A 17,405-nucleotide genomic window follows, 5' to 3' on the forward strand; every position below is an offset into this window, starting at 1 on the left:
AGTTTTTTAAAAAAAACCTTTAAAAATCCAGTAATATTCGCACACTAAGAAAAAGCAGCGTCCCTAGCATGTATTTTAAATGTAACACTGCTGTAAACTACGTACATGCTGATTCTTTTTTTTTTTTTTTGGCCCTGGAATTTAATTATGGCATCTGTGTTGGCTGCCTTATTCTGCATCCGTGAAGACTTTGAATTTAAGGGGCTTCAGCCCCACCCTGCCCCTGCTCTAACCCAACCCCCTCCGCTCCCCCAGAGCCAGGCACCCCCCTCCCGCCGCTCTAACCCAATGCCTGGGTCCTGGAGCCGCCGCCATGTGCTTCTCCCTTCAGGCTGCAGAGCGGCCACCCGTGAGAAGGCGCTGGGGCACGTGCGCAGAACAAGAGCTGCGTTTCTTTTGGCTTGGCCACCCCGCTCTAGCATCTTCCTGGTCTGGTATCGGAGGCTCCTTGCCCTTCTGTCCCATGCACAAGGCCTGTCGGGGTTGCTGGCCACGTACTCTGTGCAGGGAGCGGATCTAGCCATTGCCGGGTGCCAGCGGAAGGATGCTTCGACTAGACCAGCAGTTTTCAAACTTTCTCTCATGACGCAGTTGAAGATGGCGGATGCTGTGACCCAGCATGATCTGATTGGAGTGTGGGCTCCAGGGTGGGGCTGAGGTGGAGCAGCAGGGGGGCTCCAGCTTTGGGGGGGCAGGGCTGAGGCAGGAGGGGCTCACCTCAAGCAGCTCCTGGTCAGCGGTGCAGCAGGGGGGCTACGGCAGCTTCCTGCCTCTCCTGGCACCGCAGACCAGGCTGCCCCCAGCAGCAGGTTCCCAGCCAATGGGAGTGCAGAGCTAGTGCTTGAGGTACGGGCAGCGCGGGGAGCCCTGTGCGCTCTCCCACACACCTAGGAGCCGGCCCTGCTGCCGGCCGCTTCTGGGGCGCAGTGCAGTCTGCGGTGCCAGGACAGGCAGGGAGCTGCCTTAGCCCCCCACTGCTCACCTGATCCCTCAGCAGTGGGTGGCAACCCCTAGTTTGGAAACCACCGGGCTAGCCTAGCTAAGGCCACCCTTGCTTGCCCTCTGGCTTGAGGAAGCTCTGCCTGCCCCTGTCTTGCTAGCCCATTAGCCAGTGTCACTCTAGGCAGAGTCCCCGGCCTGCAGCCACGAGTGAGTAAGGGACTATACGCTCGGATTGAAAGCCTCTGGGTTGGGTCTAGACAGTTCCTAACCAGAGGGGCCAGAGTCAAGGAGATGCCATCTAGGACCACCCCACCACAGCGCCTAGGCAGAAGCAGCCTATGAAGCAGTGTGGCCTAGCGGAAGGGGCACTGGCATGAGCGCCAGGAGACCTGGGCTCTAGGAGAGCTTCACTGGGCTGTTCTTTGCCCTCCCACTTTGCATCTAGCTGGATTCCAAGCCCTTGAGGGCAGAGATTTTCACTCTGGCTACCTCTGTGCTGGAGCTGGGAGGAGGGATGCCCCATTGACACAGAGCGATGCACGTTAGCTCTGCTCCCGCTGGCACATGTCAAAACAGCAGGGTTGCTGGGGCTAGCCACCCCCAGCCCAAATCTGCCCAGCCCCCCTACACAGGCTTATCCAATGTCCTCCCTGGCCTACATTGCTATTTTTAACAAACGAGCCCGGGAACTTCTATACCAGCAGAGAAACACACCCCTCCACTCAAAAGAAGACAGCCTGTGCGTCTGGGTAGGGCCCGGCGCCATGGAAGACTTGAAGTCCCACTGGTATACAGGCTATAAAGACAGCGCCTTAAAAAGCCATGATGAGAACGGTGGATTTAAACAGGGCGTATCAGCCCTTTGGCCTTCGCTGAGCCTCCAAGTGACTTAAAATAAAGTTTCAACTATAATTATCCTGCAAATTGCAGGCTTAAAAACAGGCCAGTGTTGGGAATTTTATCCCCAAAAGAGATTCCCCTCAGGATGTTTACATTTAAAGGCAGCCTGAGTCTGCAGGTAGGGCCTTCAGCCATAAAGTCCAACTAATTAAGAAATGAAATAAAATGAATAGATTGGCTGCTCCATTCTACAAACCGTATTCAGGCAAAGTTCCTGGTCACTTTACCTGAGTGAGGCCTGGAAGGGAAGACACATAGGTCTAACCTACTCATTGTAGGTGGCTCTAAGGCATGGGTTCCCAAACTGGGGGGCATGCCCCCCGGGCGGGGGGGGGGGATGAAGAAATTCCAGGGAGGTACAAGGCTGCCCCCTATCAAGTTTTGCTGCCCCGCTCAGTTCCTTTGGTGCTATTTTGGGGAGGAGGAGGAGGAAGGGTTTTTTTTAAAAAAAATCAAAAAGGGGGCATGATGCCGAAAAGGTTGGGAACCACTGCTCTAAGGAATCAACCACACTGGTATCCAACAGAATCTGATACAACGAAATTCGGAGGGTTTTGGAGCTATCCAATCCTCAGTGCAGCTCAGGTTCTCTCAAAGGAGGAGGAAGAAATCAAGGGGAAAGACCCAGTCATCCTTGTTTACCTGCCCAATAGGGAATTGAGTTGCTAATCTGGAAGCAAGTGTAACACATTGCACATTTGTTCAGTCTCCCAGGGCCTTCCAGGTGCCAGCTCTGAGAGCAAATGACTGTTCTGGGAGGGAAACATGAAGACCGACTCCTTCATACACCGAGTAGCAGAAGTGCAGCAGCATTCACCTGGTGGGATCGTGCAGAATTAAGGATGAGGCGGGAAAGACAGTTTATGAGACAGAAAGGGGGACTTCGGCTGGAAGAGACCCTCCGGATTGCTGCGGGAACGTTACCACCCTCAGGGCTGGAGGGAACATTACCACCCCAGGCAGCAATCTCTCAGCCAACCCTTCTTTTAAAGAGACAGGGGACAGAATTCCCTCCCCTGGCAGTCCGACCATGTTAATATCCCCCTATGTAATGTGCAGCTGCACAACCAGACCTTTTCCTCCTGTTCAGGGGAAACATTTTCACTTACTCTAAATTACAGTGACAGCTGCTTAAAATGTTTGCAATCATCCTCTCCCCATGCCAAGCTTATAATCACCTTGCCTGTCTCTACAGCCAGATGCATCCCGCTTCTCGGGTGACTTTAAACGTAAAGAGCCAGATCCTCAACTGGGATGCAGTGGTATTACTCCAGTGACTGCCACTGGAGCCATGCTCGTTTTAGTCTAGCCGAGGAGCCCTCGAACTTTTTGTGCTTGGCCAGAAAACTTGGGCTGCAGTGAAAGCAGGATCAGGTCATTACGTACTTGGGATACTTCCAAGAAACACCTAAGCGCTGCATAAAAATGGTGCCAGCAATTCAGTAGCTAGTGTTCTTCCCTCTGGGTCAGCCATGAGGGCAAGATCAGCCGGAAAGGTAGAGGGATGCACAATTGATGGATTTCCTGAAGTGGGGGGCTGGTCCAGCAAATCTTCTCTTGGGCTGTGTCCAGACTCAGGGGTTTTTTCCAAAAAACTTCACCTGCGTCTAGACTGCAGCCGCGTTCTTCGAAATTAAATTGAAAGAATGCGGCTTTTCTTTCGACGGTGGTAAACCTAATTCCACGAGGAAGAACAAGTGCTCTTTCGAAAGAAGGCGTTCTTGAAAGCAAACAGGCTTTTTAGAAAGAGAGCATCCAGACTCACTGGGTGCTTTCTTTCGAAAAAGCGGCTTGCTTTTTCAAAAGTTCCGCGTGCAGTCTAGACGCGCTCTTTTGAAAGAGCCTCTTTCGAAAGAGACTTGCAGTCTAGACATAGCCTAATTTCACAGAAATGGATTCGCACCGCCCAATCGGCCCTGAGGCTTGAATGAAGGGGAAAGGGCATTGGAGGGAGCGAAATCCAGACTGGTTGAGGCAGGCACCAACTAAGGATTTAGATCTGGCCGTGTCTGGAGCTCACCCGTTGTCAACCCTAAAAGGCAGAAGGGTCACAAGATCAGCTGTTCAACATTCCAGACGGCTTAGAGGCCCAAGAGGGAACCAGTTTCTTTCTGGGTTTGGAGCTTGCCTGGGACCCAAGCCCTAGGGATGAGTTTGAATCAAGACAGTCAAATCTAAGCCCCGGGACATTTGAAAAAGGTGAGACATCAAGGCTCTGGCCTCTCTGGTTGTGAGGCGACGTCTCTACACTGAAGCTATTTACAGAAGGACTACAGCAGTGCTTCAGCAGAGACATTCAGCCATAGCAAAGGGAGGCATGCTTCCATCTTTGCAGTTAATCCACCACCCTAAGGCAGTAGCTAGGTTGATGGAAGAATTCTTCCTTTGACGTATTGCTATCTACACCAGGGGTTAGATCAGCTTAACTCTCTCACTCAGAAGAGTGGATTTATCCTGCCCCTGAGAAATGTACCTTGGTTGACCCAATTTTTTAGTTTAGACCAGACCCAAGTTTAACAAACTCACAAAACTGAACGGGAAATACGAACAGTCACCTACCTGGAAAGGAGAAGAACCACTCCCCTACCTGAATGCTTGAGAAACTCTTCCCCCTTCCTCCCTATACATTTTCCCACGTCTTGGATTTCATTATGGACCGCATGGTTCTGATCAGGGCTGTCTTTGGGATGTATGCGGCCCTACGCAGTACTATTAAACCGGTGTCCCTCTGCTGATGGCAGCGAAAGGGAAGGGACAATTTTTTAGAGCTGTGATTTTATCATCGGCAGCAAACACACTCGAAATATTTTAAAAGCAAATTTCAAACGGGGGCCCTGTCAACTCAGTCAATTCACAAATCGATAGGATAGACCCAGAGTTGGCAAATGCCCATTAAAGGGCTCTCTTACCCCTCAAATGGCTCTTTTGCAGGCTCAGTGTTCTGCCAATGGCTCTGGCAGGCTGTGTCATTTATGAGTTAACTAGATGCTCCCCGGAGGACACAGCCCTGGAACAGGCATAGGGAGAGGTGGGAGGGTGGACATTAAGACCCAGCGGTGCCCCAAATTTTGGGGTGCCCTACACAAGTGTGTATGGGTAAGGAAAGCCCTGGCTGAAATTAGGAAAAACTGGGTAGCCAGAGGGTCTGTCTCAGAGGAGAGGATGAGGCAAGGACCAGACCAATACCTGGTCAAGAAGCAGACAAAATGCCTTTGACAAGAACTGGGGCAGTCATCTCAGGCTACGTCTATACAGCAGAGTTTTTGCGCAAAACCAGCCATTTTTGCGCAAAAACTTGCGGAGCGTCCACACCTCAAGCACATTTTTGAGCAAGAAAATTGACAGTGAATTGACAGAACAGAGGGTCTTTTTGCGATCTAGATATTCCTCTTTCTACACAGAATGACTCCTTTTTGCACAAGAGTTGTGTGTGTGGACAGGTAGCAGGGGGGTTCTGTGAAAAAACAGCCTATTGAAAGAAGCACAGGTGCCCTGGTGGCCATTCTATTCACGGCAATCAGAGCTTTCTTGCGAGAGCACATCCATGCAGTCTAGAAGCTCTCTTGCGCAAAAGCGCATCACGTTTCCGATGTACTTTTGCAGTATGGACGTGCTCTTGTGCAAGATGTTTTTGAGGATGATCTCTTCTGAAAAAAAGCTACTTGTGCAAGAAGCCTGCAGTGTAGACATTGCCTCAGTGTCCTGGCAAAGTTGTATATTTACCATCTGAGCTGCCTGCTGTAGGGGACACTGTGATTTCTTCACTGCCTGCCTTGTGCTGTGTTGGAGCGGAGAAACATACTCTGCAGTCCACACCAGAGGCAGCTGCATTTCACTTTATGATGCAACATAGTCTCCATTTACTGAAATCTGTCAAGCAATCTTGGGTTTTCTAAAGCCAAAGCCCTTACAGAATATTATGGGGTTTAATCCTGCCCCTCTGGCCTTGATAATGCCCCTCCTTTCAGTGGTCCTATAGAAAATGAATAAGAGGATAGACTAAGGCCCATTATTATTACACTGAGCAGTGGTCTTCATAAACTACTACATCATGAATCTCTTTAGAGCCTCCACTATAAAAGGGCCCAATTCTGGGATACATAAAAGTCTATGGGAGTTTTGCCATTGACTTCTGCTGCACTATGACCGGGTCCGGACTTCCAACAGCTAAATGAGCCAACGAGGACCTGAGTAGCTGGGAATGCAGAGAGACTTATTTGCCTACTTATTTCCCCTCTTTAAAAATACATACAGAGATAAGTTTGCCATGATGAATATTTCTGCCCTGTCTGTTCAAATTGCATTACACCCTTCTCTCTCTGTGGGCCTATAAGCATAAACCTTATCTTCTCTGAATACAGGAAAGGGTTTGTTTGTTTTTTAAAAAAATCTATTGCTATTAATGTCTCGAGTTAACTAATTAAATTCAGCTTGTTTCATTGAAACATGTTAAGTACTGTGGAGGTTTCCATTGCATAGAGAGCAAGAAATAAAATGTGTATTAGAATCATCTGAGTTTGTTCTTTTTTACCCAGATTTTTAAAATGATGCTTGGAGCAATATTATGTAGAAATTAGACTAATCTCCGTAAGAGCAAGAGAGAAGATTTTCCTTCTGAACAACAGCTCTGTAAATTTTGTTTAGCTTGCGTGGGATACAGTTAATTACAGTAATTTATCAAACTGGCACAAGGTAGTATTCACACACAAGGCGGGGGGTTTCCCGCCGCCCGCAATCAGAATTCTGAGTTTTATAGGAGACTGGGTTGTGCTAATTGAATTTTCACTCGGGTAGATAAAAATCTTTAACAACTCTGGAATAACTAAATGCTCTTTGTTCAGTGATGTGGATCAGGATGATTTACAGCGCCTTTCACATAATCATGCTAATTTCGCTTACGTATGATTAATTAAAACAATATGTTCTTCCTGCATAAAATGGAATTAGCGCAGCCAAGGAACCAGGTTTCAGTGCAAACTTCTCCTTCTGGTAATAAAAGCAATTTTCATGCACCATCTTTTTGGCAAAGAGAAGTACACATAATTAAGTGGGCAAGAAAACGGTATCAGGGCTCACGTTCCTTGGCGGTGGAATGATGGGGAATCCAATGACATTACACCAAAGATAATTTATCCTTTAGACTCCAAAATGGGGCAGATCTATATTGAGCTAGTGGTTCTCAACTCGTTTCAGACAGGCTTGCCAAAGCAGGGGAAGGATGGTGCAATGGTTAGAGTACTGATCTGGAACTTGGGAAATTTGTGTTTCAGTTCAGAGAAAGCTTCTCTGTGGCCTTGGATCGCTGTGCCTTGGTTTTCCCATCTGTACAATGGGAATAATAGCACCACCTCATCCATTGCTGGTACAGGTCATAGAGCTTGCTGATACACACCAGATGCGCTCTGTCACCTCTGCTTAATGTTTGCTTAAGTGATTTTACACAACCCCTAGGAGTTAAATAGTTTGGCATTCCGTTACAGCTCCCCCTTTACGTTCTACATTCCTACCTTGCACAACATTTGCACTAGTATGCTATCTTTGGCTTCAGAATATATCCATTTGTTGAGTGTCTCTGAATTGTACTTGTTTTCTAATCACATGAACAGCCAGATGACCAAACACTTACAAGTTCAGGTCATTAGTTGCATGACCAGCTTGGGGCTGATTCAGAATCCTTGAGTCTCCTTCTGTATCTGCCATATGGCCATATGTAGAGTTTGCTCTGTTGACTGTCTCTCAAGGAACAAACTATTGATGGAGGTGGTCTCTGTTGAACTCTCCTGTACCGATCTTGTTCACATATGATTTGGGTGCAAATGTACTTTGCGCTACAGCTGGAGTTGCTCATCCTTTTCCCTCCCTCTATCTCTCCCCCCCCCCCCCATCCAATTTGCCACAAACAGTCACCAGGATGGCGAGCGGATAGTTTGGAGACAGCCATTGTAGAAGCGTTCATAAGCTCTGTGAGCCTTTTTATCCAACCTGATTATTCTCCATGTCTGGCCACTTTGGAAATAGGTTCTCTTTCAACTTTGGTACAGTACTTCTGAGCTGTCTTCCCATCCCAGGTTATGCTGGGTTACATCCAGTAGCCACTTTTGGGGTTGATCTGTAACTCTGAAGAGCAAGAAATGGAGCTTCCTGCCATAAGATTTTCCTGTCTGTCTGTACAGCTCTCAGGTTTTATCTATATTTACAGGAGGATTGATGTTCTAGGGATTGATCTTTCAGAGTTTGATTTAGTGGGTCTAGTAAAGACTCACTAAATCAAATGCTGAAGGCTTCCCCATTGACCACAGTATTCCTCACAGTTGTGAGACATAAGGAAAGTCAATGGGAAGGTTTCTCCCATTGACCTCTCTGCTATGGGGCACACCCGGAGGGGGCGGGGGGGAAAATCAATGTAAGGTATGTCAACACCAGCTATGCAACTGTCATTGCTAGAACTGTATATCTTACATTGATTTTCTCCACCAGTGTAGGCCTAGCCTCAGCCTCTCCATTCACTTTCAGGTAATGGAAGCTACTAGTAAAATGGTCAAAATCATATTTTGTTCACAATGAGTTAAATTCTGCTGTGGGGAACTGTGATCTGTTTTCCATCATTAGATATTCTGGAATACCAAAATAATAAGCAAGAATGTGCTTCAGTTTTTTCATCTGTACATTAGTTCTTCCAAATACATTATTTCAACATGCCTGGAAAAAACTGTCTATAACAAGATAATAATCAATTTGCATAAATTGCCAGCTAGTCTCGTCCAAGATATCTCTGGGAGAGGTGTTTGTGCATTGTAGGGCTCAACAGGGTCTCTTAAGTGGATTTGTAGATTTCCTTTGAAAAGTCCAATTACGCAAATCCTTTATCAAGTTCTTCCACCTTCCTCACGAGGCCCATTAGGCTGCCTTCCTGCAGCAAAGAAGGCAGTTGGTCTTTGATCATTTGCACTCCGAAGGAATCGCTTCTGTCTTTATAGACGACTCGTGGTGAACTGGCCCATGCGATTCAGAATATTTCCCAATTAGTTAGAACCGTGTTGAGGGACTTCAGCTCTGGGAGATGGTGATGGCGATGGCAAGTCCGTTCTGAGAGGACTGCGACTTCAGTTCCTGAGGTCACAAGAGCCCCTTGGGGTGTGTTTCCATAGACCAGAAAACCTCATGGCCAACATTCTTTTCCATCCACATGGAGATTTTTTCCATCCAAGTGTGGAATAAAATTTGTATGCACACCAAGGCATGTGCAAATGGGCACCATCAGGGTCCAGCAGCAATAAGTCCTGGGAGGAGGGGGGAGTGTCTTCAAAGTTACCAACAGGTCCTTTTTAGGAGAAGGAACGCTCTGCTTGCCTTCCGACCATTCTCCTCCTCCTCCTCACCACCCACACTGTGCTCCCTGCGGTTGCCCAAGGCTGCCTGAAAAATCGCTTGGAGGAATCCATGCACTGGGTTGGGACACTGGTCAAGTGCCCGCCCTAGAATCTCATGTAGCTGCTCAGAGAAGCGGCATGTTTGCGGTAATGGCCCAGACTGTCCCTTTGCCGCTTTAGTCTTCTGGTTCACCTGTCTGAGTGCCTTTAGTTTCATGCAGCACCACTGGGTGTCCCTGGCATATCTTTTTTCCACCATGCCCTGTGTGATTTTGGCATAGATATCAGAGTTCCTTTTGCTGCTTCCTAATTCCGCCCAGATTCTCCTCCTTACACATCAGTCAAATCTAGGATCCTCTGCATGCTCCACGTTGGAGCTCGTTTGTGACCCTGGGCATTTGCGGTCAGGTGCAAGGTTCCCGGTAAGCTGTGCACCCGCATGGACGTGTAGCCCATTTCTGAGCCAGGGGTGGGCAAGATCCAGCCCGCGGGCCTGCCAAGCCATTTCATCCGTCCTGATCTGCCACACCCCCACCCCAAGCCAAGCGAGATCTGGGGGGGCAGAGGAGTGTGTGAAGTGTCCTCCTCCTACCAGGGGCTCGCAGCAGAGGGAACCAAATGTTCAAAATGGTTGGTGGTTCCCTCTGGACACCAGGTGTCCCTGGCAGGGTGGGGGCAGAGACCTCCCTTGCTCCCCCTCCCCACAGGGAAAACATGCAAAATCTTCCCCTCCCCCCCCACCACCACACACAGTGCCTAGAGAGAACCCCCCTTCCACCTAAGGCCACGCCCCTTCTGGGACTGGCCTGTGACCAATACCAACATTGGTGAAGTGGCCCCCTGCCAAAAATTATTGCCCACCCCTGGCCTGGATTCTGATGCAGCATCAGAACTTTGAGGCTTCCCTGTTATATGCTGGAGCGGGGACGGGTACCAGGAAGCCTGAAGCTCTGTTTGGAGATGTTCCTTATTTGTCTCCCTCCAGTTTCAACTGCTGTGGATGTGATTTACAGACTCTTCTGACTCACCACAGACCCCATGCTGCCGGAGAACAAAAGGTGGTGGTTACAGGAGAGTAGCAGAGCAGATTCCACGAGGGAGCACGCGGACGAGACGAGTGTGCTTTCTGAGGGCAGAGGAACTAGCAAGGGGTCTCACAGGAATCCCCAGTTTCTAGCGACATGGGGCATGAGGAGTTAGCCGCAGGACTCATTAGCATTCACATGGATGGTTCAGTCCCCTGCATTCTGCACTAAATATGTGCCTGTCAACAGCTTCCTTGCATCTTTTTCCATGGCAAGCATGGACGGAGCGGACAGGCAGCTAAGGTTACCGTGACTGGGAGCGTACACAGAAGTCCCCTTGGGATTGTTCTCCCGTGTGCTCATCATGCCACTGACATCTGCCTTCCTGTCTCTGGGGTTCCCCCAACACACTGTCCTGCGGGGCAAGATCCCCTGGCCTCCCCCAGACAAGGCACAGAGAGTTGGGCTTGCTGCCACCCAGAAGAGCAACACAGACACTAAACCACTTCAGCTCTGGGAAGACGCAGTTCCAGGGCACAGCACCCACGAAGCCAAACCCTCAAAGGGATCAAACCCCCAAATAAATCCGCCTTCCTCTGTAAATGTTTTACACAGGAGAGCTCCTGAGGATGTTCACCTCCTTTATCAATGAGAGAGAGAGAGAGATGCACAAGGGTTGTCCTCCCCTCCCAGTAACAATTATTTACACTGAGCTGGAGAACAAACAAAAATGTTGAGCATAAAAAAAAAAGAGGAGATTTAAAAGGTTACAAGTGAAAATAGGCAGATCAAGGTAAGTTACTATATTAAAAGGAATAGAAAATGTACAGCTAGTTCTAATTCACTTGTTACATGCAAATTCTTACCCTAAACAGCTGTTCTTATCCCGAACATAAGCTTATAAGAACATAAACAGGGCTCAACAATTAGAGTAATCTACTCGCTCGTGGCGAGTAGATTACAAGCCTGCACAGCGCGGTCTGCGAGCCCTGAACATAAAAATGGCCATACTGAGTCAGACCAAAGGTCCATCCAGCCCAGTATCCTGTCTTCCAACAGTGATCAATGTCAGATGCCCCAGAGGGAGTGAGCAGAACAGATAATCATCACGTGATCCCTCTCCTGTCATCCATTTCCAACCTCTGACAAACAAACAGAGGCTAGGGACACCATTTCTACCCATCCTGGCTAATAGCCATTGATGGTCCTAACTTCCACGAATCTATCTAGTTCTTTTTTGAACCCTGTTAAAGTTCTGGTCTTCATAACATCCTCCGGCAAGGAGTTCCACCGGTTGACTGTGTGCTGAGGGAAGAAAAGGTTCCTTTTGTTTGTTTCAAACCTGCTGCCTATTAATTTAATTTGGTGACCCCCTAGTTCTTATATTGTGGGAATAAGTAAATAACTTTTCCTTATTCACTTTTTCCACATCAGTCATGATTTTATAGACCTCTCTCATACCCCCCTTAGTCTCCTCTTTTCTAAATGGAAAAGTCCCTGTCCTTAATCTCTTTCATATGGGGACCCGTTCCAAGCCCCTAATCATTTTGTTGCCTTTTTCTGAATCTTTTCCAATGCCAATATATCTTTTTTGAGATGAGGTGACCACATCTACATGTAGTATTCAAGATGTAGGCGTACCATGGATTTATATAGAGGCAATAAGATATTCTCAGTCTTATTCTCTATCCCTTTTTTAATTATTCCTAACATTCTATTTGCTTTTTTGACTGCCATTGCACATTGAGTGGATATTTCCAGAGAACTATCCACGATGACTCCAAGATCTCTCATGAGTAGTTGTGGCTAAATTAGTCCCCATCATATTGTATGTATAGTTGGGGATTACCTTCCTCCTTCCCCCTCCCCCCATCCCCGACACACACCATGTGCGTTACTTTACACTGATCAATATGAAACTTCATTTGCCGTATTGTTCCCCAATCACTTAGTTTGGGGAGATCTTTTTGAAGCTCTTCACAGTCTGCTTTGGTCTTGACTGTCTTGAGCAGTTTGGGATCGTCTGCAAATTTTGCCACCTCACTGTTTACCCCTTTCTCCAGATCATTTATAAATAGGTTAATTAGTATTTGTCCCGGTAGGGACCCTTGGGGGATACCACTAGTTACCTCTCTCCACTCTGAAAACTTACCATTTATTCCTACCCTTTGTTTCCTATATTTTAACCAGTTATCAATACATTAAAGGACCTTCCTTCTTATCCCATGACAACTTACTTTACTTAAGAGCCTTTGGTGAGGAATCTTCTCAGAAATCTAAGTATACTATATTAGCTAGATCCCCCTTGTCCACATGTTTGTTGACCCCCTCAAAGAGCGCCAATAGATTAGTAAGACACGATTTCCCTTTACAGAAACCATGGTGACTTTTCCCCAAGAAATGATGTTCATCTATGTCTGACAAGTTTATTCTTTACTATAGTTTCAACTAATTTGCCCAGTACTGATGTTAGACTTACCAGTCTGTAATTGGCAGAATCACCTCTAGAGCCCTTTTAAATGTTGCTTCAAGTGAGAGATGATCTTTTAGACTGACTTGGGTCACCAGCCCTCTTTAAACTTCTTTTTTCCCCCTCTTAGGGTGGGCCAGGCAGTTTCTAAGACCAGCCAAAGACAAAGGGCTATGGTTTCCCATTTCTTAGACTCTCCCCCATGGTGGGAATCTTCTTTGGCATCCCCTTTTCCCATGAGGGGGACACCAGGTTCAAAATGGATTCCAGTACCAGATGCTGTGGTCACAACTTCCTAGAACCAACTACCATTTGGAGTGACAGGACAAACAAGGCTGTTTACAAGTCATTAAGCTGTTAGGCTTTTGGTTTACTAGTATTGGCTCATTAGCACATTTATCGCTATAAACAGATTCACACTTATAGCTATAAACACATTCACACTTCATCTTTCTAACTTCACAGTTAAGAGTGAGACATGCACAAAAATAGGCTATACCGATCCAGCAGATTGCAACATTAAAATTGATAGGTTACAAGAGGCATTTTGTTTAAGGCATCTTTGAGTTATGCATATTCACATGTCAATTTTCCTTTAGTATGGGGGAGTGATGTCACAGTTACCTAATCATATTTTCAAATTCCACAGAGTTCATGATGTCCTCTCTGTCTCTGGAGAAAGCCTTAATTCTAGATCTCAGGGTGCATTGAACTGTAGAGAAAAGCTGGTAGGAGTCCCACTTGAAACAATAAAATGCCAGTGAAGCAAAAATGGTGTGGGGTTTGTTGGTTTTTGGAGGGGGGGGCAAGGGGGAATAGGAGAGAGTCACCAAGACTCACAAGCTGTTTCAGCTGCCATGTTTGAATTTACAAAAAACCACAAAGAAGGTGCTCCCAAGTGAAAGTTGTAGGTGTCAAGAAAGAGAGACCTCAGGGTCAAAGAGGCAACAAAAAGATTAAATTCATCCCTGTGCAGAGAGACAGCACAATTTTTAAGTATTACATAAGCCCCATTTTGAAGGCTTAAAGACTGCATCAGCTTTGGGGATTGGGAATTTCAACTAGAGAGGCCCTTTTTTCCCCCAAATACTTCTGCTCTGCAAGTTAATGTATGGTAAATACATTTTCAAAAGCATAACTGATGAAAATGAACCAATGGTATATATTTTAAAGGGAAAACTGTATCTAAACTCCAGTTCTGATGTCTAAAAATAAATTAGGCTTAGAACAAAACAGGAAAAAACCCTGCAAATAATCATCATAAAGTGGCAGTGTTGTGTGTCTTAGCAAGCAGACACAGTTCTAAAGGCCCACAGAATAGATCTGATCTAACAGATGCTGTGTAATGGGGGCTGAGAGAAGTGAAGGAAGAGGAGAAACAATTGCACCAGAGCCAAGAGCTCAGGGCCCCACAAAACATCTGAAAAGATCTGGTAAATAAAAACGGGAAGCTGTGGGATCCCAGCACACACAATACACCAGAGCTCCCAAGATCTCTCACTAGACCTGCCTGTAGTTACATAAATAACTCTGCAACCCAATTACATGGGATCCAGGCTTGGACCCCGCAACACTCAGGTTTTGACTAAATTTCAAGCTCCCATTATTATAAGGAATGCAAAAAAAATATCGATATCCTTCCAGTATAACCAGAGAGTAGCTTCTCTTCTGGTCCGGCCACTGATCCTTTTTGTTGCCAGCATCATAAGCCTAATACCTTTACAGCAAATAAGGAACCCCCCACTGGGATCTACACACACTCACATTTAAAACAGTATTTTGAGTCACCCTTGGCATGGCTTTGTGTGAGAGGCTAAGCCATCTGGCCCTCCAGATGAGATTTCACACAGCCGTGAGGAGAAAACACCCTGCTGCCTCCTTTCCATAGACTTATACAAGGGAAGAGCATAGAACATCAGGGGGTATTAAAAAAAATGGTCTGGTGGCACTTTATAGACTAACGAAACATGTAGCTGGGATCATGAGCTTTCATGGGCACAGCCCGCTTCTCCAGATGAGTGGAAAGGGGTATTAGACAACCAAAAATGTCACGCTTTAGGCCTGCATCCTGCAGAGCCCTTTGACCCATGTTTATCTTTGGAGCATGCAAGGAGACTTAGGGGTATCAGTGACAACTCTACTCACCATTAGAACAGCACCTTCTGCCCATTTGGGGGGTTAGCTTCGTGAGGTAACATCCCTTCTCACACACTCGACCTTTCTGCCCTGTTGTCTCAGTCCACAGCCCCTCTCTTGCTCCACAAGCTGCCACTGTCTCTTCACAATTTGGTTCTCTGGCCAGGTCACCACATGCGTTTTCCCCTTCAGAGTATATCAAAGTCTTTCCTCAGCAATCTTCAGCATAGCACTGCCTCATGGTTAAGGTTCCCTCACAATTTTTTTCCAGATGTGCAGAATAAATTGTGCACCAAGGCATATGCAGATGGGCACCACCTGTAGAAACACATGTTGCTGGCTGTGGGTGCTTTGCTAATCAGCTGGGCAACATCTGAATTCCTTCTGAGGACCATCCAAGTGCACAACTTACAGGGAACAATGTACATGGTGCCCTAACCCCAGGACTTGCAGGGGAACCAGGTCCACCCTCACTGGATTCCAGAGCAGGGACCCTCTCATCCATCAATCCTCCTAGTCAGCAACTACAACCTTTCCCAGCCCCATCTGCTCTGAGTTCCTGAACTTTTTACAGTCCCCTCCTCTTCAGACACAGCTGAGCTTCCTCCCAATTAACTCCCTCATTTGCTGCTTAATTGACTGATTGGGCCCACCTGGCCTAGTTCAGCCCTCAGAACAGTCACAGGAGGCACCTGCTTTGATCAGGGGCTTAGCCTACTAACTGCTGCCTGAAGACACCAGCCCCTGCTCCAGTGGCAGAGAAATATGTTTCTACCTCTGTGGCTGCCTGGGAAGGGGAAACTGTGCCACACCCAACACAGGCTGGAGGCAGATGATGGGGGCTGAGGGAGGAGAACAAATGAGGCCGACAGCTCCACTCCTTAGGCACAAAGGATTTTCTGCTCATTGGTGCAGGAGGTCAGGGCTGGTCCCAACCACTTGGCAGCCCCAGGTGACTGCCCAGCTCGCCCGTAGGGTTGCCAGATGGCTTTAAAAAATTACTGGACAAAAATTTGTCAAGCAAAACAAACCCAAACTAAACCACCGGGGAAAATTTGTCAAGCAACAAACAAAGAAACAAAAAAGGGTCGGGGAGCAACCAGGGAAACCTGGGGGAGGATTTGGGAGGTCAGCCCGAAATGCAGTCACGGCCCGCTCCTAAGACTGGCTTTGTCGGCAGCCCCTTGAAAATGGCGGCCCTGGGTGACCGCCCGGCTCGCCCACCACTAAGACCGGCTTTGCATGAGGTTTCTCAGGTTGTGGTCCTAGGCAGTGGCATGAACTCCCCCAGGCCACCGCAGACCTCGACCGCTCCCATGCCAAGCGCCAGGCGCATGACCTCAGCCTGCCTCCTCTCACACAAGCACGGGCCATTAAAAATAAGAGTCCTCCCGAAACAAACCGCTCCACTGAGGCGAAAGAACTGGCCATGCGCGGAGCTCAGGGCACTCCCGGGGGGTGCTCGGATACGGCGGTGCTGCGGGGTGAGATAAGAGCCCATCGAGAATCAGCTGGGAAAGGGGGAATAAAGATTCGGCTGCTGTTGGCGGAGATTTGTGGTTTAAAACTGCTTAGGTGAACACCGCAAAATGCAGACCCCCTTTTGCTGGGCCCCTCGGGGCGCCCACCTTAGCGAGTCCAAAGCATTTCACAAGCCCCACATCTCAGCTCCTGCTCATGCTATAAAACTAATTTGATGACTGAATTAAGCTAATAATTACCTCATTTCCACACACAGTCTCCTGGTGCACTCAGCACAGAGCGGCTTCCCCTGGGAGGTGCAGGGGGATCCAGCTAGATTATTGATGGAATCTGAGCTAATTTAATTATTTTTTGATGGAAGGTGCTCCGTTTCAGACAGCTGCGGCCTGATCCTCCCACAGATGGGGCCATGTGCAGTTACTGATTTCTCCCTTTGTGATGTAGGAGTTAGAATCATAGAATCATAGAATAATAGGACTGGAAGGGACCTCGAGAGGTCATCGAGTCCAGCCCCCCGCCCTCAAGGCAGGACCAAGCTCCGTCTACACCGTCCCTGACAGATGTCTATCTAACCTGTTCTTAAATATCTCCAGAGAGGGAGATTCCACCACCTCCCTTGGCAATTTATTCCAATATTTGACCACCCTGACAGTTAGGAATTTTTTCCTAATGTCCAATCTAAACCTCCCCTGCTGCACTTTAAGCCCATTACTCCTTGTCCTGTCCTCAGAAACCAAGAGGAACAAATTTTCTCCTTCCTCCTTGTGACACCCTTTTAGATATTTGAAAACCGCTATCATGTCCCCCCTTAATCTTCTTTTTTCCAAACTAAACAAGCCCAGTTCATGAAGCCTGGCTTCATAGGTCATGTTCTCTAAACCTTTAATCATTCTTGTCACTCTTCTCTGTACCCTTTCCAATTTCTCCACATCTTTCTTGAAATGTGGCGCCCAGAACTGGACACAGTACTCCAGCTGAGGCCTAACTAGTGCAGAGTAGAGCGGCAGAATGACTTCACGAGTTTTGCTTACAACACACCTGTTGATACAACCTAGAATCGTATTTGCTTTTTTTGCAACA

General features: G+C 47.5%; 1 long non-coding RNA gene across 1 annotated transcript in view; it reads right to left on the reverse strand.

Moving 5' to 3' along the window:
* Positions 1–16,958, reverse strand: part of LOC149523494 (uncharacterized) — an 86,343-nt gene extending 69,385 nt beyond the window's left edge. Inside the window, exons 1-2 of the long non-coding RNA XR_016346916.1 lie at positions 16,565–16,958; positions 14,853–15,161 (exon numbers count right to left, since the gene is read on the reverse strand). This is a non-coding gene — a long non-coding RNA (uncharacterized LOC149523494). The remainder of the gene's footprint in view (positions 1–14,852; positions 15,162–16,564) is intronic.
* Between the last annotated feature and the right edge of the window lie 447 nt (positions 16,959–17,405).

The sequence above is a fragment of the Pelodiscus sinensis genome, chromosome 16 (genome assembly GCF_052426305.1).
Source record: "Pelodiscus sinensis isolate ZL-2025 chromosome 16, ASM5242630v1, whole genome shotgun sequence".
Taxonomy (NCBI): Eukaryota; Metazoa; Chordata; order Testudines; family Trionychidae; genus Pelodiscus; species Pelodiscus sinensis.